Below are 22880 nucleotides of genomic sequence, written 5' to 3' on the forward strand. Positions count from 1 at the left end.
TAATTTTTGTATTTTTAGTAAAGACAGGGTTTCACCATGTTGGTCAGGCTTGTCTCAAACTCCTGACCTCAAGTGATGGGCCTGCCTCAGGCTCCCAAAGTGCTGGGATTACAGGCATGAGCCACTTCGCCCATCCAAAATGATATATTTTTGAATATATATTTATTGACTGACATTGATTGTAGTATATTGGTAGACCAATAAAGTAGTTCTATTTGAAGATAAAATAATTCATAAAAGTAATTTCAAAAGGAAAAAACCTCCATTGCAAAAATTAAACATTTTTTAAAACTATTGCAAAATTAGAAATACTTCTTTAAAAGTTTAAATAATGAAAATTTATACACTAAAACCAAAACAAATTATTGATATTGATTATCCAAACATTGGAGAATAATGATAGCAGAATTTCTATCTTGTATTATATATAATATATAAAATATTTATTATATAACATATAATATAATATAAACTACATAACAATATATATTATATTATATATCCTAATATAATAACCTAATATATTATAATATACTATGCATCCCATATAATTATGAAGGAATTCACATATTTAGATCAGTTTGTAAGATGCATTTGTCTCAAACACCACAACATTGATTTTTTTAATCATTTCTTTCAAAATGATCTTATTTTTAATTCTTTCACAAAATTGCCTACAATTATCTTCAAAGCTGCATTTTATGGTTAACAATATGAAATTGTTGACACATTCAATTGACCCTTTTCTGTAAACCACAATAATTTTATTTTAGAAAACATAGTCTGTAGAAGCGAATTCTGCTATGTGGAGAATAGTCTCAAATTTAATTTTTTTCACATTAAAATGTGCAAACCGGTGGGGTGCAGTGGCTGCAGTGGCTCACGCCTGTAATCCCAGCATTTGGGGAGGCCCAGGCAGGCAGATCACTTGAGGCCAGGAGTTCAAGACCAGCCTGGCCAACATGGCGAAACCCCGTCTCTACTAAAAACACAAAAACTAGCTGGACATGGTGGTGGACACCTGTAATTCCAGCTACTCGGGAGACTAAGGCACGAGAATTGCTTGAACCTTGGAGGTGGAGGTTTCAGTGAGCCAAGATCACACCACTGCACTCTAACCTGGAGAATAGAGTGAGACTCTGTCTCAAAAAAAGAAAAAAAGTATAAATATTTTAGCCCAAATCTTTTCACAGATAGCATTTTTTGTTGCCTCCAGTCATAATAGCTCTCTTTGACAAATACTTTAATAAGACAAGGCATTAGAAAAATTGCCGGATCCTTTTGAACATTCAGCTATACTTAGATTGATGCAATGTTGTAGGTCTTCATTTCATTTCATTTTAGTACTAAACATATATTTTTCAGTTGAACCAAAGTGAAATCACAGAATGTCAAAATTAACTCCTGTTCACCATTTGCATTTGCATTGTTTAATTTATTCAATTCTCCCCTACTTTTATGAGGATAAACTTCAATGGTTTCCTGCTCGCAAACTTTGTTTTCATTAATGGCAACACTACAATTGGCTAAAAGTTTCAAAATCTAAAGATTGTTGGTGTTCTGTTTATTGAATACTTTTATAAAGATTTTCAACACAATTTGAATAAAATGTAAATAAAAACTAAAGGACTCGTTTCCAAAAAATGTCAAAATCAACACAGAGCTTGGTTCACAAAGGCCCAGAAATTTCTAAAATCCGACCAGTGATAAGTAGCAAGAAAGAGAGCCCCAAACGCCATGCCAAACTTGTTATTTAATTCAACAACAACTTCATTAAGAGAATTTCATAGTTTATTCTGTGTATATCTGAAAACCTTCATAGATTGTGGCAACCATGGCTTCTGTTTTGATTGGTAGAGTATCAGAGCATGTTTGGACACAAGTATGAATTTTCAGTGTACCAATTCCAAGTATATTTCTGCTCCACATCATTTTTTTTTTGAGTAAGAACATTAGTTTTACCAAAATACGGTGTTCTGCCAGATTTTGTTTTTATTATCACTGTAAAAACTATAATTTTATCTTCAATGTGGAACTTTATAACTACATTTACAATAGTATTCACAACAATGTTCAGATGTTGAATTTGAGGAAACTTCCAGAAGCTTTACTTTGATGAATTGGCCAAAAAAAAAAAAATCTATTATTGCAATCAACTGATTTTTCTACTTGGAGCATCTGATTACACTTTATAAAGCTGGCATCACCTAACTGCATGATGAGTTTTTCTGCTAATGACACACATCAGTAGCTATGATTTTATTTTTTGTTTGTACCCAGGAAAACTTGGAATTGAAAATGAGTGAAATTAATTTAGAAGATATAGATGATATAAATAAATACATAGGTATAAATGAAAAGTCATACTTCTCAGAGTAATCTTAAAACATACTTTCTGCCACTGCCTACAATCTTCTTAAAATAACCACCATAGTAACTTTTGAAATAGATGTGGCTCTTCCTTTATCAGATTTGAGACAGCTGGTACTGATACCTCTGTGGTCCTCATAGTGCACAGCAAATGTTAACAAACATTATCATTTTGTACATATTATATGTCTATCATCAATGTTCTTACAAAACAGAAATTTAGTACTTTATTTTTATTAAATTTAATACTTTATTTTATTAAATATGTGCTTGTCTTAGCTCATTTTTGCAAATAGGTTTAGGGCAAGCTTGTCTAACCCACACCCAAGACTTTGAATGCAGCTCAAACAAATTTGTAAACTTTCTTAAAATATTATGAGATTTTGAGAGGATTCTTTTCTTTTTCTTTTTCTTTCTTTTTTTTTTTTTTTCTCATCAGCTATTGTTAGTGTTGGCGTATTTTATGTGTGGCCCAAGACAATTCTTCTTCTTCCAATGTGGCCCAGAAAAACCAAAAGACTGGACACCTCTGGTTTAGGGCAAGATAAAAATGCATTTCAAAAAATTTAAGTAGCAGGGTGCAGTGGTTCATGCCTGTAATCCCAACACTTTGGGAGGCTAAGGCGGGTGGTTCGCTTGAGGTCAGGAGTTTGAGACCAGCCTGGCCAACATGGCAAAACCCCGTCTCTATTAAAAGTACAAAAATTAGCCAGGTGTGGTGGTGCAGGCATCTGGTCCCAGCTACTCAGGAGGTTGAGGCAGGAGAATTGCTTAAACTTGGGAGACAGAAGTTTCAGTGAGCCAAGATCATGCCACTGCACTCCAGCCTGGGTGACAGAGTGAGACTGTCTCAAAAATAAAATAAAATAAATAAATAAATAAAAATAAGTAAATAGCAATATATTACACCATACAATAAATGAAGGCCTCCAGGTGCATTTTAGTGGAACTGTTAATAATAACAGCTCAGTGCTTGCTTCAGCAGCACATACACTAAAATTGGAATGATACAGAGAAGATTATCATGGGCCCTGCATGAGGATGATGTGCAAATTCATGAAGTGTTCCATATTTTTACTTTAAATTTCATATGTAACCAAAAATGAGCCTGCATAGCCAAGACAATCCTAATCAAAAAGAACAAAGCTGGAGGCATCCTGCTACCTGACTTCGAACTGTACTACAAGGCTACAGTAGCCAAAAGAGCATGGTACTGGTACCAAAACAGATTTATAGACCAATGGAACAGAACAGAGGCCTTAGAAATAACACCACACGTCTACAACCATCTGATCTTTGACAAACCTGGCAAAAAGAAGCAATGGGGAAAGGATTCCCTATTGAATAAATGGTGTTGGGAAAACTGGCTAGCCATATGCAGAAAGCTGAAACTGGACCTCTTCCTTACACCTTATACAAAAATTAACTCAAGATGGATTAAATACTTAAACATAAGACCTAAAACTATAAAAACCCTAGAAGAAAACCTAGGTAATACCATTCTAGACATAGGCATGGGCCAAGACTTCATGACTAAAACACCAAAAGCAATGGCAACAAAAGCCAAAATTAACAAATTGAATCTGATTAAACTAAAGAGCTTCTGCACAGCAAAAGAAGCTATCATCAGAGTGAACCGGCAACCTACAGAATGGGAGAAAATTTTTGCAATCTATTCATCTGACAAGGGGCTAATATCCAGAATCAACAAAGAACTTAAAGAAATTTACAAGAAAAACAAACAACCCCATCAAAAAGTGGGCAAAGGATATGAACAGGCACTTCTCAAAAGAAGACATTTATGTGGCCAACAAACATATGAAAAAAGCTCATCATCACTGGTCATTAGAGAAATGCAAATCAAAACCACAATGAGATACCATCTCAGGCCAGTTAGAGTGGCTATCATTAAAAAGTCAGGAAACAACAAATGCTGGAGAGAATGTAGATAAATAGGAACGCTTTTACACTGTTGGTGGGAGTGTAAATTAGTTCAACCATTGTGGAAGACAGTGTGGTGATTCCTCAGGGATCTAGAACTAGAAATACTATTTGACCCAGCAATCCCCTCACTGGGTATATACCCAAAGGACTATATATCACTCTACTATAAAGACACATGCACATGCATGTTTATTGTGGCACCATTCACAATAGCAAAGCCTTGGAACCAACCCAAATGCCCATCAATGATAGACTGGATAAAGAAAATGTGGCACATATACACCATGGAATACTATGCAGTCATAAAAAGGATGAGTTCATGTCCTTTGCAGGAACATGGATGATGCTAGAAGCCATCATTCTCAACAAAATAATGCAGGAACAGAAAACCAAGCATCGCATGTTCTCACTCATAAGTGGGAATTGAACAATGAGAACACATGGACACAGGGAGGGGAACATCACACACCAGGGCCTGTCACAGGGCAGGGGGGCTAGGGGAAGGATAGCGTTAGGAGAAATACCTAATGTAGATAACAGGTTGATGGGTGCAGCAAACCACCATGGCACGTGTATACCTATGTAACACACCTGCACGTTCTGCACATGTACCCCAGAACTTAAAGTATAATTTAAAAAGAAAAAAAGAAAAACAAAACCCTCCAAATGCCATTGTCAGAGGTTCTGTTCTCCTCTTACTGCAGGAGCCTGCAGGACAGCAAAGGGCAGTCTCTTCCAAAATGTTCCAATCAACCCCTAAATAGACACTCTAGGACTTTATAACATTTTAAACAAGGCCACTCACCTATCTTTTGCCTGACTTAAAATTTCTCTGAGATATTACATTGACCAAACTGTTAATAAACATGCATACATATTAAAAAATAATAATAACACTTCATTTTATTAGTTTTGTTTGTTTGTTTGTTTTCAGACAGGATCTTACTCTGTTACCCAAGCTCAAGTGTAGTGGCACAATCACAGTTCACTGCAGCCTCAACTTTCCGGACTCAAGCAATCCTCCCCTCTCAGCCTCCAGAGTAGCTGGGACTACAGTCATGTGCCACCACATCTGGCTAACGGGATTTTGCATTTTTAATAGAGATGGGGTCTTGCTATCTTGCTCAGGCTGGTCTCAAACTCTTGGGCTCAGGTGATCCACTCACCTCAGCCTCCCAAAGTGCTGAGATTACAGGTGTCAGCCACCATGCCTGGCCAATATCTCATTTTAAAATGAAGAATCTAAGACATGTTTAAATCAAACTGGCTGCTAAGGCAAAGGGCACAAACTAACTCAGTCCCAGGCAAACCAATATATGTGCCTCCTATATTCTTCCCTGGCATGAGATTTTTATCTATTTCCCATTCCTGTATAGGGGTAAAATGTGATAAAAATTTGGAAAATTCGCTGGGCACAGTGGCTCACTCCTGTAATCCCAGCACTTTGGGAAGCCAAGGTGGGTGAATCATTTGAGGCCAGGAGTTCAAGACCAGCCTGGCCAACAAGGTGAAACCGTGTTTCTACTAAAAACACAAAAATTAGCCAGGTGTGGTGGCAGACACCTGTAATCCCAGCTACTGGGGAGGCTGAGGCAGGAGAATTGCTTGAACCTGGGAGGCGGAGATTGCAGTGAGCCAAGATCATGCTGCTGCACTCCAGCCTGGGTGACAGAGTGAGACTTCATCTCAAAAAAAAAAAAAAAAAAAAAAAAACCATTGTTCCAAAACCTGCATAAATATCTTCTTCCACTAAGCATTTCTCCTGAAGCAATGCTTTAGTAGAGTTTTACTAACAAAAGTAACGCGTATCTTGTAATCCACTTACAGACCCTCTGGCATCAGCAAAGTCAGATGCCACCTCTGCAGAAGCTGCCAACCTCCCTTGCTTTTCCCTCAAAGGGGAAGTCAAGAAATTCAGTTGTTGCCAGCAAGATAAACCCAGGTTTCAAACTACCTTTAGTCAAAACTCATTAGTGCAAACCTGACTGATCCAAAATTCACAATAGTCTCTTTATGCTGGACTGAAATTAAGGTTTGCTATTGTTATTAAACAGGAAACAAAGGGGAAATTAAATGCTGAACAATGGATAAGGATACTTTCTATTCAGGAAAGCATTTCCTGATGGGTTCTCTAAGACAAGGGCAGCCTCCTCATTTCCACTGTTTCCTCTGACAACAGTGTTTACCTCATGGGAGTCTAAAAAACAAAAAGCAGAATTTGACTGTGAATTTTTTTTACTATAGATATGCAATCGATAGAAACCAATCTATCTTTCTACTTCTCAAATGAGGATGGTTTGTACAGTTTGTAGACTTTCTCAGCTGTTCTTTCTTTAGCCAAGAGGTGGCAATACTGTAAGAACACTAGAATCTGCTATTAGCAGAGCCACTAATGTGCTTTGTGGCCTTCGATGACAGCATGTACCTCTCTGCGCCATTGTGCCAGCGTTCCAGGCTCTGAGGAGATGCAGTTTCACATCAGTAGAGGCAAGGGGACCAAGTGAGAACATGCAGTTATTTGCTGCCAGCATCCTCTGCCCAGCCATCAGTTCCTTGAAGGCAGAGCCCAATTGCCTCCTTCTTGTCTTTATCGAGTTACCAAGCACAGATAGTGCCTGGTGCCCAGCAGAGACTCAGCAAGCAATTCTTCAATTGAGTTCATCACTGCATTCCAAAGGGCCAGGGTGCCACAGCAATGACTGTGTGCTATTTGAATAGATTAGGACCTCATTTTGCCCTCTAAATTTAGTAAACCCTTTTTCCCGAGAATGACAAATTAAATTAAGTTAAATAGCACAAGCATTTTCAGACACAATAATCTAGACAGGATGTACACAGCATGCCAGCATGCACAAAAAATCTTATTTCTTCCTTTTTTTTTTTAAATGAAGATGGGGGTCTTGTTTTGTTTTGTTTTGTTTTGTTTTGTTTTGTTTTGTTTTGTTTTGTTTGAGACAGAGTCCTGCTCTGTTGCCCAGGCTGGAGTGCAGTGGCAAGATCTTGGCTCACTGCAACCTCCGCCTCCCAGGTTCATGTGATTCTCCCACCTCGGCCTCCGGAGTAGCTGAGGTTACAGGTGCGCACCACCTTACCCGGCTAATTTTTGTATTATTTTTGTAGAGACAGGGTTTCACCATGTTGGTCAGGCTGGTCTCAAACTCCTGACCTCAAGTAATCCACCCACCTCAGCCTCCCAGAGTGCTGGGATTACAGATGTGAGCCACTGCACCAGGTCAGGGTCTTGCTTTATTGCCCAGGCTGGTCTCAAACTCCACAGTTCAAGTGATCCTCCTGCCTCTGCCTCTCAAAGTGCTGGGATTACAGGTGTGAGCCCACTGTGCCCAGCCTTGGGATAGAGTTTTTCTTGTCTTTTTACCTGCAGCAGCTGGGCCCTGCCCACAGGGCTATAGCTTAAATTGTTCTTATTAAAAAACACAATTTTTGGTGAGCTCTCACATACATTATCTAAGATTATGATAAATGCTATTATTGCCCATACCATCCTCAAATTCTTGCTGAATTTAACAGACCTGCACAGAAAGTGTGCTGACAACATAGTCACAGTAAAACAACACAGCTTCTCAAAGGCGAGCTGGTAAACAGCAGCCAGAATGCAAACCCAAGGCCATCTGGGGGATGCTCTTCACAACCAGGCTGTCCTGTTCCCACATCAACACTTCAGGGTTGGACTTGTGGTCCTAGCCATGCAGGGGGTGAGAAAAACTGAAAATAAAGATAGAGTGGAGAAAAACTCAAGTGCTGAACTTTGAGCAATTGCAGTCAGAAGGATTTGGAATTCTCTATAATTAGTATTGCTAGCTGCAAGGAAATGGATTTGTGATTGCTTTTGGGAACTAATCTGGTAAATGTGTATTAAATTGGCAAAGGGTAATGGTTGGTATCCCTGGGGAAATGGGAGTCCAGTCAACTGGAAACAAGAGGGTGAGCTGAGATGCAGAGGCACCCGAGCACTTATCGTGCTTTCTCCATTGGATGAAAGAACCAAGGGAGCTCAATGTTTGCAAACATTTCTCTACAATAGTGGTTCCTGCTGGAATAGCTGGAGAAGCTTAGAAACTATTGATACCTGGACCCCACCCCCAAAAATATTGATTTCACTGATCTGGAGTACAGCTTGGGTACCCAGGTTGGCTTATTTTTCTTTTGTTTTTTAAATCTTATTTATTTTTGAATAGGGAATACATGCATATAGCATACAATTAGAAATGTACACAAGGACAATACAATGCAATAAATGATATATGATGTTGAGGATTTTATCATGTGCATAATTGCCAAATGTATATCTTCTTTCATGAAATATCTGTTCAGATATTTTGCCCTTTTTTTTTTTTCTAACAGAGACAAGGTCTCCCTATGTTGCCCCAGACTGGTCTTATATTCCTGAGGTGAAGTGATCCTCCTACTTCTGCCTTCCAAAGTGCTGGGATTAAGGCATGAGCCACCATGTCCTTCCACTTTTGCTCATATTTTTAGTTGGGTTGTTTGTTTTCCTTCTTTAAAAAATTTTTTATTTCCATAGGTTATTGGGGAACAGGTGGTGTTTGGTTACATAAGTTCTTTAGCGGTGATTTGTGAGATTTTAATGTACCCATCACCCAATTCGTAGTTTTTATTCCCCAACCCTTCCCACCCTTTTCCTCTGAGTCCCTAAACTCCATTGTGTCATTCTTATGCCTTTGCATCCTCCTAGCTTAGCTCCCACTTATGAGTGAGAACATTCGATGTTCAGTTTTCCATTCCTGAGTTACTTCACTTAGAATAATAGTCTCCAGTCTCATCCAGGTTGCTGTGAATGCCATTAATTCATTCTATTTTATGGCTGAGTAGTATTCCATAGTCTATATATACCACAGCTTCTTTATCCACTCATTGATTGATGGGCATTTGGGTTGGTTCCACATTTTTGCAACTGCGAATTGTGCTGCTATAAACATGCGTATGCAAGTATCTTTTTCATATACTGACGTCTTTTCCTCTGGGTAGATACCCACTAGTGGGATTGCTGGATGAAATGGTAGTTCTACTTTTAGTTTTTAAAGAAATCTCCATACTGTTTTCCATAGTGGTTGTACTAGTTTACATTCCCACCAGCAGTGTAGAAGTGTTCCTGGTTCACCACATCCATGCCAACATCTATTTTTTTTTTTTTGATTATGGCCATTCTTGCAGGAGTAAGGTGGTAATCACTGTGGTTTTGATTTGCATTTCCCCGATAGTTAGTGATGTTGAGCATTTTTTTCATATGTTTGTTGACCACTTGTATATCTTCTTTTGAGAATTGTCCATTCATGTCCTTAGCCCACTTTTTGATGGATTGTTTGTCTTCTTCTTGCTAATTTGAGTTTATTGTAGATTCTGGATATTCATCCTTTATCAGATGTATAGATTGTGAAGATTTTCTCCCACTCTGTGGGTTGTCTGTTTATTCTGCTGACTGTTCCTTTTGCCATGAAAAAGCTCTTTAGTTTAAGTCCCAGCTATTTATCTTTGTTTTTATTGCATTTGCTTTTTGGGTTCTTGGCCATGAAATCCTTGCCTAAGCCAATGTCCAGAAGGGTTTTTCCGATGTTGTCTTCCAGAATTTTTAGATTTTCAGATCTTAGATTTAAGTCTTTGATCCATCTTGAGTTAATTTTTGTATAAGATGAGTGATGAGGATCCAGTTTCATTTTTCTACATGTGGCTTGCCAATTATCCTACCACCATTTGTTGAATAGGGTCTTTCCCCCACTTTATGTTTTTGTTTGCTTTGGCAAAGATCAGTTGACTGTAAGTATTTGGGTTTATTTCTGGGTTCTCTACTCTGTTCCATTGGTCTATGTGCCTATTTTTATACCAATACCATGCTATTTTGGTGACTGTGGCCTTATAGTATAGTTTGAAATTAGGTAATGTGATGCCTCCAGATTTGTCCTTTTTGCTTAGTCTTGCTTTGGCTATGTGGGCTCTTTTCTGGTTCCATATGAATTTTAAGATTGCTTTTTCTAGTTCTGTGAAGAATGATGGTAGTATTGTGACGGGAATTGCAGTGACTTTGTAGATTGCTTTTGGCAGTATGGTCATTTTCACAATATTGATTCTACCCATCCATGAGTATGGGATGTGTTTCCATTAGTCTGTGTCATCTATGATTTCTTTCAGCAGTGTTTTATAGTTTACCTTGTAAAATTCTTTCACCTCCTTGGTTTGGTATATTCCTAAGTATTTTATATTTTATTTTTCAGCTACTGTAAAAGGAGTTGAGTTCTTGATTTGATTCTCAGCTTGATTGCTGTTGGTGTATAGAAGAGCTGCTGATTTGCGTACATTAATTTTGTGTCCAGAAACTTTGCTGAATTCTTTTATCAGTTCTAGCAGCTTTTTGGATGAGTCTTTAGGGTTTTCTAGGGATACAGTCATATCATCAGCAAACAGCAAGAGTTTGACTTCCTCTTTATCGATTTGGATGCCATTTATTTCTTTCTTTTGTCTGATTGCTCTGGCTAGGACTTCCAGTACTATGATGAAGACAATTGGTGACAGTGGGCATCCTTGTCTTGTTCCAGTTCTCAGGAGAAATGCTTTCAACTTTTCCCCATATAGTTCAATGTTGGCTGTGGGTTTGTCATAGATGTCTTTTATTACATTGAGGTATGTCCCTCATATGCTGATTTTGCTGAGAGCTTTAATCATAAAGGAATGCTGGATTTTGTCAAATGCTTTTTCTGCATCTATTGAGATGATCATATGATTTTTGTTTTTAATTCTGTTTATGTGGTGTATCACATTTATTGACTTGCGTATGTTAACCCATCCCTGGTATGAAACCCACTTGATCATGGTGGGTTATCTTTTTGGTATGTTGTTGGATTCAGTTAGCTATTATTTTGTTGAGGATTTTTGCATCTGTGTTCATCAGGGATATTGGTCTGTAGTTTTCTTTTTTGTTACGTCCTTCCCTGGTGTTGGTATTAAGGTGGTACCGGCTTTATAGAATAATTTAGAGAGAATTCCCTCTTTATCTTGTGGAATAGTGTCAATAAGACTGGTATCAATTCTTCTTTGAATGTCTGGTATAATTCAGCTATGAATCTATCTGGTCCTGAACTTTTTTGTTGGTAATTTTTCGATTACCATTTCAATCTTGCTGCTTGTTATTGGTCTGTTCAGGGTATCTAATTCTTCCTGATTTAAGCTAGGAGGATTGTATCTTTCCAGGAATTTATCCATCTCCTCTAGGTTTTCTAGTTTATGTGTGTAAAGGTGTTTGTAGTAGCCTTGAATGATCTTTTGTATTTCTATGGTGTAGTTGTAATATCTCCTGTTTCGTTTCTGATTGAATTTATTTGGATCTTCTCTCTTCTTGGTTAATCTTTCTAATGGTCTATCAATTTTATTTATCTTCTCAAAGAACCAGCTTTTTCTTTCATTTATCTTTTGTATTCTTTTTTTCTTTCAGTTTCATTTAGTCCTGCTCTGATCTTTCTTCAGCTGGGTTTGAGTTTGGTTTGTTCTTGTTTCTCTAGTTCCTTGAGGTATGACCTTAGATTGTCTGTTTGTGCTCTTTCAGACTTTTTGATGTAGGCATTTAATGCTATGAACTTTCCTCTTAGTGCTGCCTTTGCTGTATCTCAGAGATTTTGATAGGTTGTGTCACTATTGTCATTCATTTCAAAGAATTTTTTAATTCCCATCTTGATCTCGTTGTTGACCCAGTGATCATTCAGGAGCAGGTTATTTAATTTCCATGTATTTGCATGGTTTCAAAGGTTCCTTTTAGAGTTGATTTTCAATTTTATTCCACTGTAGTCTGAGAGAGTGCTTAATATAATTTCAATTTTCTTAAATTTACAGAGGCTTGTTGGGTGGCCTATCATCGGTCTGTCTTGGAGAAAGCTCCATGGACTGATGAATAGAATGTATATTCTGCAGTTGTTGGGTAGAATGTTCTGTAAGTATCTGTTAGGTCCATTTGCTCTAGGGTATACCTTAAATCTATTGTTTCTTTGTTGACTTTCTGTCTTGATGACCTGTCTAGTGCTGTCAGTGGAGTATTGAAGTCCCCCACTACTATTACGTTGCTATCTATCTCATTTCTTAGGTCTAGTAGGAATTGTTTTATAAATTTGTGAGCTCCAGTGTTAGGTGCATATTATGGGATTGTGATATTTTCCTGTTGAACAAGGCATTTTATCATTATATAATGTCCCTCTTTGTCTTTTTTAACTGCTGTTGCTTTAAAGTTTATTTTGTCTGATATAAGAATAGCTACTACTGCTCACTTTTGGTATCCATTTGCATGAAATATGTTTTTCCACCCCTTTACCTTAAGTTTATGTGAGTCCTTATGTGTTAGGTGAGTCTCTTGAAGGCAGCAGGTGTTATCCATTCTGCAATTCTACATCTTTTAAGTGGAGCGTTTAGGCTATTTACATTCAATATTAGTACTGAGATGTGAGACATGATTCCATTCATCATGCTGTTTCCTGTATACCTCAGTGTTGTTTTTTTTTTTAATTCTAGTTTTGTTTCATAGGTCCTGTGAGATGTGTGCTTCAAGGAGGTTCTGTTTTGATGTGTTTCCAGGATTTGCTTCAAGATTTAGAGCTCCTTTTAGCAGTTCTTATAATGCTGGCTTGGTAGTGACAAATTCTCTCAGCATTTGTTTGTCTGAAAGAGACTGTATCTTTCCTTCACTTATGAAGCTTAGTTTCACTGGATACAAAATTCTTGGCTGATAATTGTTTTGTTTGAGGAAGCTGAAGATAGAGCCCCAATCCCTTCTAGCTTCTAAGGTTTCTGCTGACAAATCTGCTGTTAATCTAATAGGTTTTCCTTTGTAGGTTACCTGGTGCTTTTGCCTCAGAGCTCTTCAGATTATTTCCTTTGTCTTAACTTTAGATAACCTGATGGCAATGTGCCTAGGCAATGATCTTTTTGCGATTAATTTCCCAGGTGTTCTTTGAGCTTCTTGTATTTGGATGTCTAGGTCTCTAGTAAGGCTGGTGAAGTTTTTCTCAATTCTTCCCCCAAATATGTTTTCCAAACTTTTATATTTATCTTCTTCCTCTGGTATATTGATTATTCTTAGGTTTGATTTTTTAACATAATTCCTTACTTCTTAGTGGCTTTGTTCATATTTTCATTTTCTTTTTTCTTTGTCTTTGTTGGATTGGGTTAATTCAAAGACCTTGTCTTTGAGCTCTGAAGTTTTTCTTCTGCTTATTCAATTCTGTTGCTGAGACTTTCCAGAGCATTTTGCATTTCAATAAGTATGTTCATTGTTTCCTGAAGTTTTAATTGTTTTTTATTTTTGCTACCTATTTCACTGAAGATTTCTTCCCCTCATTTCTTGTATCATTTTTTTGAGTTCCTTAAATTGGGCTTTGCCTCTCTCTGGTGCCTCCTTGCTTAGCTTAATAACTGACCTTCTGAATTCTTTTTCAGGTAAATCAGGGATTTCTTCTTGGTTTGGATCCATTGCTGGTGAGCTAGAGTGATTTTTTGGGGGTTGTTAAAGAACCTCATTTTGTCGTATTTCCAGAGTTGGTTTTCTGGTTTCTTCTCATTTGGGTAGGGTCTATCAGAGGGAAGGTTTAGGGCTCAAGGCTGTTGTTCAGATCCTTTTGTCCCATGGGGTGTTCCCTCAACATAGTACTCTCCCCCTTTTCCTAGGGATGTGGCTTCCTGAAAGCCTAGCTGTAGTAATTGCTATCTCTCTTCTGGATCTAGCCACCCAGCAGGTCTACAGGCTCTGGGCTGGTACCTGCGGTTGTCTGCACAGAGTCCTGTGATGTGAACCATCTGTGGATTTCTCAGCCATGGATACCAGCACCTGCTCCAGCAGAGGTGGCCGGCGGGTGAAAGGGACTCTGTGAGAGTCCGTAGTTTTGATTGTTTAATGCACTATTTTTGTGCTGGTTGGCCTCCTGCTGGGAGATAGTGCACTTCACTGAGGAGAATCAGGCAGTGGGCGGGGCCTCAGAACTCCCAAGAGTATATGCCCTTCTTCTTCAGCTACTAAGGTGGGTAGGGAAGGACCATCAGGTGAGGGCAGGGCTAGGCGTTTCCAAGCTCAGGCTTTCCTTGGGTGGGTCTTGCTGCAGCTGCTGTGGGGACCATGGGTGTGTTTCCCAGGTCAATGGAGTTATATTCCCAGGAGGATTATGACTGCCTCTGTTGGGTCATGCAGATTGTCAGGGAAGTGGGGGAAAGCGGCAGTTGCAGGCCTCACCCAGCTCTCATGCAACCCAAAAGGCCAGTCTCACTGCCACCATGCCCCTTCCAACAGCACCGAGTCTGTTTCCAGGCAGTGGGTGAGTAGGGCTGAGAACTTGCCCCAGACTAGCAGCCTCCTGGCTGTGAAAGCAAGTAGGGCTTTCATGCTTCCCTGCATGTGAAGTCTGCACACCAGATTCACGGCCTCCCCTGAGTTCTGGCCAGGAGACTTCTCTTTGGTTGGAATTGTTACATAGTTCAGCTGGTGGTTTACTTCTCCCCATGGCCTTTTCCCAGTACCTCTGGCAGCCCTCCCCAGGTACCCCTGTGAGGCAAGGCAGAAACAGCTTCCTAGGGGACCCAGAGAGCCCACAGGGCCTTTCCTGCTGCTTCCTCTACCCCTGTATTTTGCTCAGCTCTCTAAACTGACTCAGCTCCTGGTAAGGTCAGAATCTTCTTCCATGATCTAGACCTTCAGGCTCCCCAGTGAGTGCATGTGTTCAGGGGTGAACAATCCCCCTTTCCCAATTCCACAGTTTGGGCACTAACAGTATTTGGGGTGTCTCCTGGGTCTTGCAGGAGTAATCTTCTTCCTTCAGAGGGTGTGTGGGTTCTCTTGGTGTTCCTGGTTTATTGCTGCAGGATTTCTGGAGCAAAAGTTCATGATGTGAGACTCCACATGCTGCTCTGTCTGCCTGAGTGGGAGCTGCAACCTATTTCTGCCTCCCATCCCCCATGATCCTTTGGTTGTTTTCTTACTGCTGAGTTTTTCTAGATTCTATCTCAGTCACTCACTTATCCAGGAGGCAACTTACAGAGATCATTTTAAAATAGACAAGAAATAATATATATTTATATATAAAGTGAAAGTGTGGAATGCACTGTTCTGCACTTTGCTTTGCTATGTTATCTATATAGCCTGAGTCTGCTTGTTTTTTAAAACATTTCCCCTATTATTAATATCTTGCATTACTGAGGTACATGTGCTACAACTGATGTGCCAATATTTACAGGTTATTATTAACTAAAGTCCATAGTTTACATTAGGGTTCACTTTGTGTTATGCATTCTATGGGTTTTGACAAATATACTAATGACATGTATCCACCATTACAGTGTTACACAGAATAGTTTCACTGCCCTAAAAGTCCCCTGTGCTCCACCTATTCTTCTTTCCTTCCTTTCTTCCCCAACTCCAAGCACTGATCTCTTTACTGTCTCCAGAAGTTTTCCTTTTCCAAATGTCACATAGTTAGAATAGTATACTATGTAGCTTTTTCAGATAGGTTTCTTTCACTTAGAAATACACACTTAAAATTCCTCCATGTCTTTTTGTGGCTTGACAGCCTATTTATTTTTATCATTGAGTAATATTCCATTGTATGGAAGTATGAAAATTTATTTAGCCATTCATCTAGGAAACATCGTGGTTGCTTCCAAGTTTTGGCAATCTCAACTTATTTGGGTAAATACAATGGAGCATGATTGCTGAATCATATTATTAAGAGAATGCTTTGTTTTGTAAGAAACTGCCAGCCTATCTTCCAAAGTGTCTGTGTGTCCGGAGTTTGTTCCTTCTGGTGGGTTTGTGGTCTCACTGACTTCAAGAATGAAGCCGTGGACCTTCGTGGTGAGTGTTACAGCTCTTAAAGATGTCACAGACCCAAAGACCCAGCAACAACAAGATTTATTGTGAAGAGCAAAAGAACAAAGTTTCCACAGTGTGGAAGGGGACCTGAGCGGGTTGCCACTGCTGGCTGGGATGGCCAGCTTTTATTCCCTTATTTCTCCCCACCCATGTCCTGCTGATTGGTCCTTTTTACAGTGTGCTGATTGGTCCATTTTACAGGATGCTGATTGGTCCATTTTACAGAGCACTGATTGGTCCATTTTACAAACCTCTAGCTAGCTACAGAACACTGATTGATGCGTTTTTACAGAGCACTGATTGGTGTATTTTACAAACCTCTAGCTAGCTACAGAGTGCTGATTGGTGCATTTTACAATTCTCTCGTAAGACCTAAAAGTTCTCCAAGTCCTCGCCCGACCCAGAAGTCCCACTGGCTTCACTTCTCAGCTGCACCATTTTGCATTCCCACCAGCAATGAAGGAGAGCTCCTGTTGCTCCACATGCTTGACAGCATTTAGTGTTGTCAGTGTTTAGGATTTTATCCATTCTAATAGGTACGTAGTGGTGTCTCATTGCTGTTTTAATTTTAAAATCCCTAATGACATATGACATTGAGCATCTTTTTATATGCTTATTTGCCATCTGTATATCTTATTTGGTGAGATGTTTGTTCAGATATTTTGCTTATTTTTTAGTTGGGTTATTTTTCTTATTGCTGAGTTTTAAGAGGTATTTGTGTATTTTGGATATAAGCCCTTTAAGAGACACATGTTTTGTAAATATTTTCTTCTAGGCTGTGACTTATCGTTTCTTTCTTGGAACAGTATCTTTCCCCTGAACAGAAGTTTTTAATTTTACTGATATCCAACTTATCAATGTCTTTATTTCATGAGTCATGTATTTGGTGTTGTATTTAAAAGTCATCACCAAATCCAACGTCACCTAGATTTTTTCCTATGTTATCTCCTAGGAGTTTTATAGCTTTTTATTTAGAACTGTGATTTATTTTTGTTAATATTTGTGAAAGGCATAAGATATATAGGAATTTTCTGAATGGTATAGACTCTATATGAGTCTAGATTTTTGCATGGGGATGTCCAATTTTTCCAGCCCCGTGTATTGAAAAGATACCCCTTCTTGATTAAACTGCATTTGCTCCTTTGCCAAGCATTTATTGATTATATATACACCTAGAATCCTGGGTATCTGGGGATTTTAACCTCCTACCTCTAGGTGATCCTAACATGCAGCCAGCTTTGGGAACCAGTGCTTAGAGGAAAGTGCATGGATGCTTATAGAAGCTCCTCTGGTAAGATAATAGAAGCCCAGCAGGCAGCAGCTTAGCAAGAATCCACCTGCTTTATCCATTCTGGAAGGTCCTACCTGCAGGAAAATTGTCATCAGCAGTTGCATGTTCTGTTAGAATCCCAGCTCCAAGAAAGCCACCCCAAGACACGTTGCTGCTGCTTCTGCATGAACCGCTTCCCTACCTTCAAGGGGAAGATGCCTAACTAAAGAAAGTAGGAATTTATAGCAGGTAGATTTGCCTGTAGCCTCCTCCCTCCAATCCCTAAATCGTCTGAGATGCTGCAGAGGGATGAGTGTGGCCAGGTGTTCTGGCATGAAGCAGAAGATGAGGCCAAAATGAGAATGGTAGAAGGAAAGGATTCAAACTCTCTCATTTTGGAGAAAGCCCCCATGGCTGGTTCTGATTAAGAGTTTTGCAAATCACCCCTTCATAAGAACAAGATATAGGAGCAAGGCCATGGCAGGTAGAAGAAATCTGGGCTTGAATATTGTGGCTTAGGAAGATAAGCAGGAAGAATAGGGCTGGGAAAACAAGTCCACATCGGTTCTGGTAGCAGAGTTGAGGTCTGCAGCTGGAGGCCTGGCACAGCCCCTGGGTCACCGAGATGGGAATGAGATCGCACAAGAGGGAGAGAGCCATGGCCAGGAACCAGGTGGCAACCTGGGCCAGAACAGAACCTGGGTGAGAATAAATAAAAAGGGTCTGTCCCTAGCGCTGCATGCCATCTGCTCTCAAAAGACATTGGGGACATAATAAGTAAACAAATGAAGGAGTGCTGCAGATTCAATCCCTTTAAATCACCCTTTCTGTGGTCAGTATAATAATAGCTCTTTTTTATGGATTTCACATTCTGTTCTAGGTGGTCACCTTATTAGGTAAATACTGTTCCCATGTGTTATAGATTGAATGGTGCCCCTCAAAAAGATACATTGCAGTCCTCATCCCCAATACTTCCAAGGGTGACCTTATTCAGAAATAGGACCTTTGCAGAGATAACGCAGTTAAAATGAGGTCATTGGATCAGACCTTCATCCAACATGGCTGGTGTCCTTATAAAAAGTGGAAATTTGGACACAGAGGCAGGGACACAGCGGGAAGGTGATGTGAAAACTCACAGAGAGAAGACAACCACGTAACTAGAGTGACACAGCTCAAGCCACAGAACACCACAGATGGCCGCCAGCCCCAGAAGCAAGAAAAGGCAAGAAGGAGCTTCCCCAGATGCTCCAGAGGAGGTGCAGCCCTGCTGTCACCTTGCTTTCAGACTCCCAGCCTCCAGAACTGTGAGAGAATAAATAGCTGTTTTGCTGAGCCACCCAGTTTCTGGTACTCTCTTACAGCAGCCCCAGGAAGCAAATATACCTGTCAAGGTGAAGCCATCAAGGTGCCAGGCTATTATGTAAATGGCCCAGGTTCCTACAGGTGGGAAATGAGTACATTGCTATCTGGACCATGCTCTTATTTCTCCAAATCTTTGTTTCAGTCTACTATGCAGTCATGTTGAAAGTCTTCAGAAAAAAAATTATTCTAGGAAAGAAGTGACTTGCCTCTGTAAACTCCATGAGGTAGCCAAAACACTGTGAGTGCCCAAAGTGTGAGGGGAGAAAGTCTGCCTCCAAACACACATCCACACTGGGGAAACCTGAAAAATCCAAATCATGGAAGAAGGATTTAACCTTACCTACAGCTGCAACAAATTTCGAGAGCCAAGCGAAATATAAAAGTAGAAGCAGTAGAAAGAGCCCTGTAGGCACTCCCAGTCCCCAGAGAAGCCCAAGGGAGGCATTTCTGGCCTTATCTCATAGGAGTCTTTGGGGAGGTCAGCCAATGGAATTGAAGAAGGGCCACAGGAAGAAGAAGAGTTCTAGCTGAACCTCGTAATAATTTTGACTGAGCATGAATTTTTTCCTGGACAGAATCTGGGAAGGAGCAATAAACAGAAATTGCAGATATGAGCACAGAAGCCATGGCAGACAGGGAGGGGTGAAGCCTGAAAGCCCTGCTTGCTTTCTCAGTGGAGAGGCTTGTAGCCTGAAGCAAGATCTCAGCCCTGTGCACCAGAGGTCTGGATATAAACTCAGCTCTGTTGCTATTGAAGGAGCATGGTGGAAGTGAGACTGGCCCTGCTGGCTGCATGGGAGCTGGGTGAGGCCTGTCACTGCCAGCTTTCCTCCACTTCCCTGGCAACCTGTTTGAAGAAGCAAAGGCAGCCATGATTCCCCTTGGAACATCACTTGATTAGCCTGAGAACCAACCCCCCTATCTCCCACAGTGACTGCAGCAAGCCCTGCCCAAAGAGAGTCTGAGCTCAGACACGTCTAACACTGCCCCTACCTGATGGTATTTCTCTACCTGCCCTGGTAGCTGAAGACAAAAGACATAAACACATGGGAGCTCTATGGCTCTGCCCATCACCTGAGAAACCCAAATACTTATCCAGGAGACCGTAGGGCAAGCTTATAGCCCCACTATACTACAGCAGCTGATGCTGTTTTGAAAGCTTCACCTCCTGGCAGGAGGCCAACCAACTCAAGCCACTACAGGAACTCATGAAAGAATAACCCTGCTCCAAGGAAGGAGAAAACAACAGCTAATTTCACTGCCTGTAATATCCTGGCTAATCAGAGATACAGAGTCTGTCCACATGACAACTTCACTGCTAGCATAAGCGGCATTCAAGAAAACCAGTGCACTAAACAAACCTACAACCAAGGATTCTCAGAGTCCCCTTCACTCCCCTGCTACCTTCACTGGAGCAGGTGCTTATATCCACAGCTGAGAGACCTGAAGACAGATCACATAACAGGACTATTTGCAGACACTACCCAGTATCAGCCCAGAGCCCGGTAGCTCTGCTGGGTGACAAGGCTCAGAAGAGCAGTAGCAATCACTGTAGTCTGGCTCTCAGGAAGCCCCATCCATAGGGGAAGGGGGAAAGCACCATATCAAGGGAGCACCCCTTGGGACAAAAGAATCTGAATTGCAGCCCTTGATTCCCAGATCTTCCCTCTGACATAGCCTACCCAAATGAGAAGGAACCAGAAAAGCAATTCTAGTAATACAACAAAACAAGGCTCCTAACACCCCCAAAATATCACATGAGTTCACCAGCAATGGATCTAAACCAAGAAGAAATATCTGAATTGCCAGGAAAAGAATTCAGAAGGTTGATTATTAAGCTACTCAAGGAGGTACCAGAGAAAGGTGCAAACCAACCTAAAAAATTAAAAACATAATGCATGATATGCACAAAAACATTTCCAGAGAAGTAGATATCATAAATAAAAAACAATGAAACCTTCTGGAAATGAAAGACACACTTAGGGAAATGCAAAATAGGATTGAACAAGTAGAAGAAAGAACTTTACAGCTCAAAGACAAAGCTTTAGAATTATCCCAATCCAACAAAGACAAAGAAAAAAGAATTTAAAGAAATTAACAAAGCCTCCAAAAAGTTTGGGATTATGTTCAATGACCAAACCTAAGAATAATTTCTGTTCCATGGAAGAAGAGAAACCTAAATGTTTGGAAAACTTATTTGAGAGAATCATCAAGGAAAACTTCCCTGGCCTTGTGAGTGATCTAGACATCTGAACACAAGAAGCTCAAAAAACACCTAGGAAATTCATTGCAAAAATATCATGACCTAGGCACATAGTCATCAGGTTGTCTAAAGTGAAGACAAAGGAAAGAATCTGAAGAGCTATGAAGCAAAAGCATTAGATAACCTACAAAGGAAAATCTATCAGATTAACAGCAGATTTGTCAGCAGAAACCCTACAAGCTAGAAGGGATTGGGGTCCTATCTTTTGCCCTCTTAAACAAAACAATTATCAGCCAAGAATTTTGTATCCAGTGAAACTAAGCTTCATAAATGAAGGAAAGATAAAGCTTTTTTCAGACAAACAAATGCTGAGAGAATTTGCCACTCCTAAGCCAGCATTATGAGAACTGCTATAAGGAGTTGGAAATCTTGAGACAAAACCTCAAAATACATGAAAACAGAACCTCCTTGAAGCATAAATCTCACAGGACCTATAAAACAATAATACAATTTTAAAAAATAGGTACTCAGGAAACAACTGGAATGATGAATAGAATAGTGGCTCACATAGTCTATACTAACGTTGAATGTAAATAGCCTAAATCCTTCACCTCCACTTAAAAGATGTAGAATTGCAGAACGAATAAGAATTCACCAACCAAGTATCTGCTGTCTTCAAGAGACTCACCTAACACATAAGGACTCACATAAACTTAAAGTAAAGGGGTGGAAAAAGATATTTCATGCAAATGGACACCAAAAGTGAGCAGAAGTGGCTATTTTTATATCAGACAAAACAGACTTTAAAGCAGCAACAGTTAAAAAAAACAAAAAGGGACATTATCTAATGATAAAAAGACTAGTCCAACAGGAAAATATCACAATCCTATATATGCACCTAACACTGGAGCTCCAAAATTTATAAAAACAATTACTACTAACGTAAGAAATTAAATAGATGGCACCACAATAATAGTGGGGAACTTTAATACTCCATTGACAGCACTAGACAGGCCATCAAGACAGAAGGTCAACAAAGAAACAATGGACTTAAACTATACCCTAGAACAAATGGACTTAACAGATATTTACAGAACATGCTACTCAACAATTGCAGAATGTACATTCTATTCATCAGCACATGGAACATTTTCCAAGATAGACCACATGATAGGCCACAAAACAAGCCTCAATAAATTCAAGAAAATCAAAATTATATCAAGTACTCTTTCAGACCACAGTGGAATAAAGTTAGAAATCAACTCCAACCCTCAAAATCATGCAAATACGTGGAAATTAACTAATCTGCTCTGAATGATCTTTGGGTCAACAACAAAATCAAGATGGAAGTTAAAAAAGTACTTGAACTCAACGATAATAGTGACACAACTTATCAAAACCTCTGGGATATAGCAAAAGCAGTGCTAAGAGGAAAGTTCATAGCATTAAATGCCTACATCAAAAAGTCTGAAGAGCACAAACAGACAATCTAAGGAATCTCAAAGAACTAGAGAAACAAGAACAAACCAAACCCAAACCCAGCAGAAGAAAAGAAATAACAAAGATCAGAGCAAAATTAAATGAAATTGAAACAAAAAAATACAAAAGATAAATGAAACAAAAAGCTGATTCTTTGAAAAGATAAACAAAATTGATAGACCATTAGTGAGATAAACCAAAAAAAGGAGAGAGAAGATCCAAGTAAGCTCAATTAGAAATGAAATGGGAAATATTACAATTCATGCCACAGAAACACAAAGTATCATTCAAGGCTACTGTGAACACCTTTATGCACACAAACTAGAAAACCTAGAGGAGATGGATAAATTCCTGTAAATATACAACCCTCCTAGATTAAACCA

The 22880-nt window shown here is 39.5% G+C and overlaps 1 long non-coding RNA gene and 1 other non-coding gene across 2 annotated transcripts in view; one reads left to right on the top strand and one right to left on the bottom strand.

Annotated features, from left to right (window-relative positions):
* LOC134810674 (uncharacterized) overlaps positions 1-22880 on the bottom strand; it is a 47247-nt gene that overhangs the window by 15692 nt on the left and 8675 nt on the right. The gene's annotated exons all lie outside the window — the stretch shown is intronic.
* LOC112204221 (U6 spliceosomal RNA) lies at positions 3340-3446 on the top strand. The gene has a single exon (XR_002937800.1). It is a non-coding gene; the product is annotated as a U6 spliceosomal RNA (small nuclear RNA).

The sequence above is a fragment of the Pan troglodytes genome, chromosome 7, assembly GCF_028858775.2.
Source record: "Pan troglodytes isolate AG18354 chromosome 7, NHGRI_mPanTro3-v2.0_pri, whole genome shotgun sequence".
NCBI classification, from domain to species: domain Eukaryota; kingdom Metazoa; phylum Chordata; class Mammalia; order Primates; family Hominidae; genus Pan; species Pan troglodytes.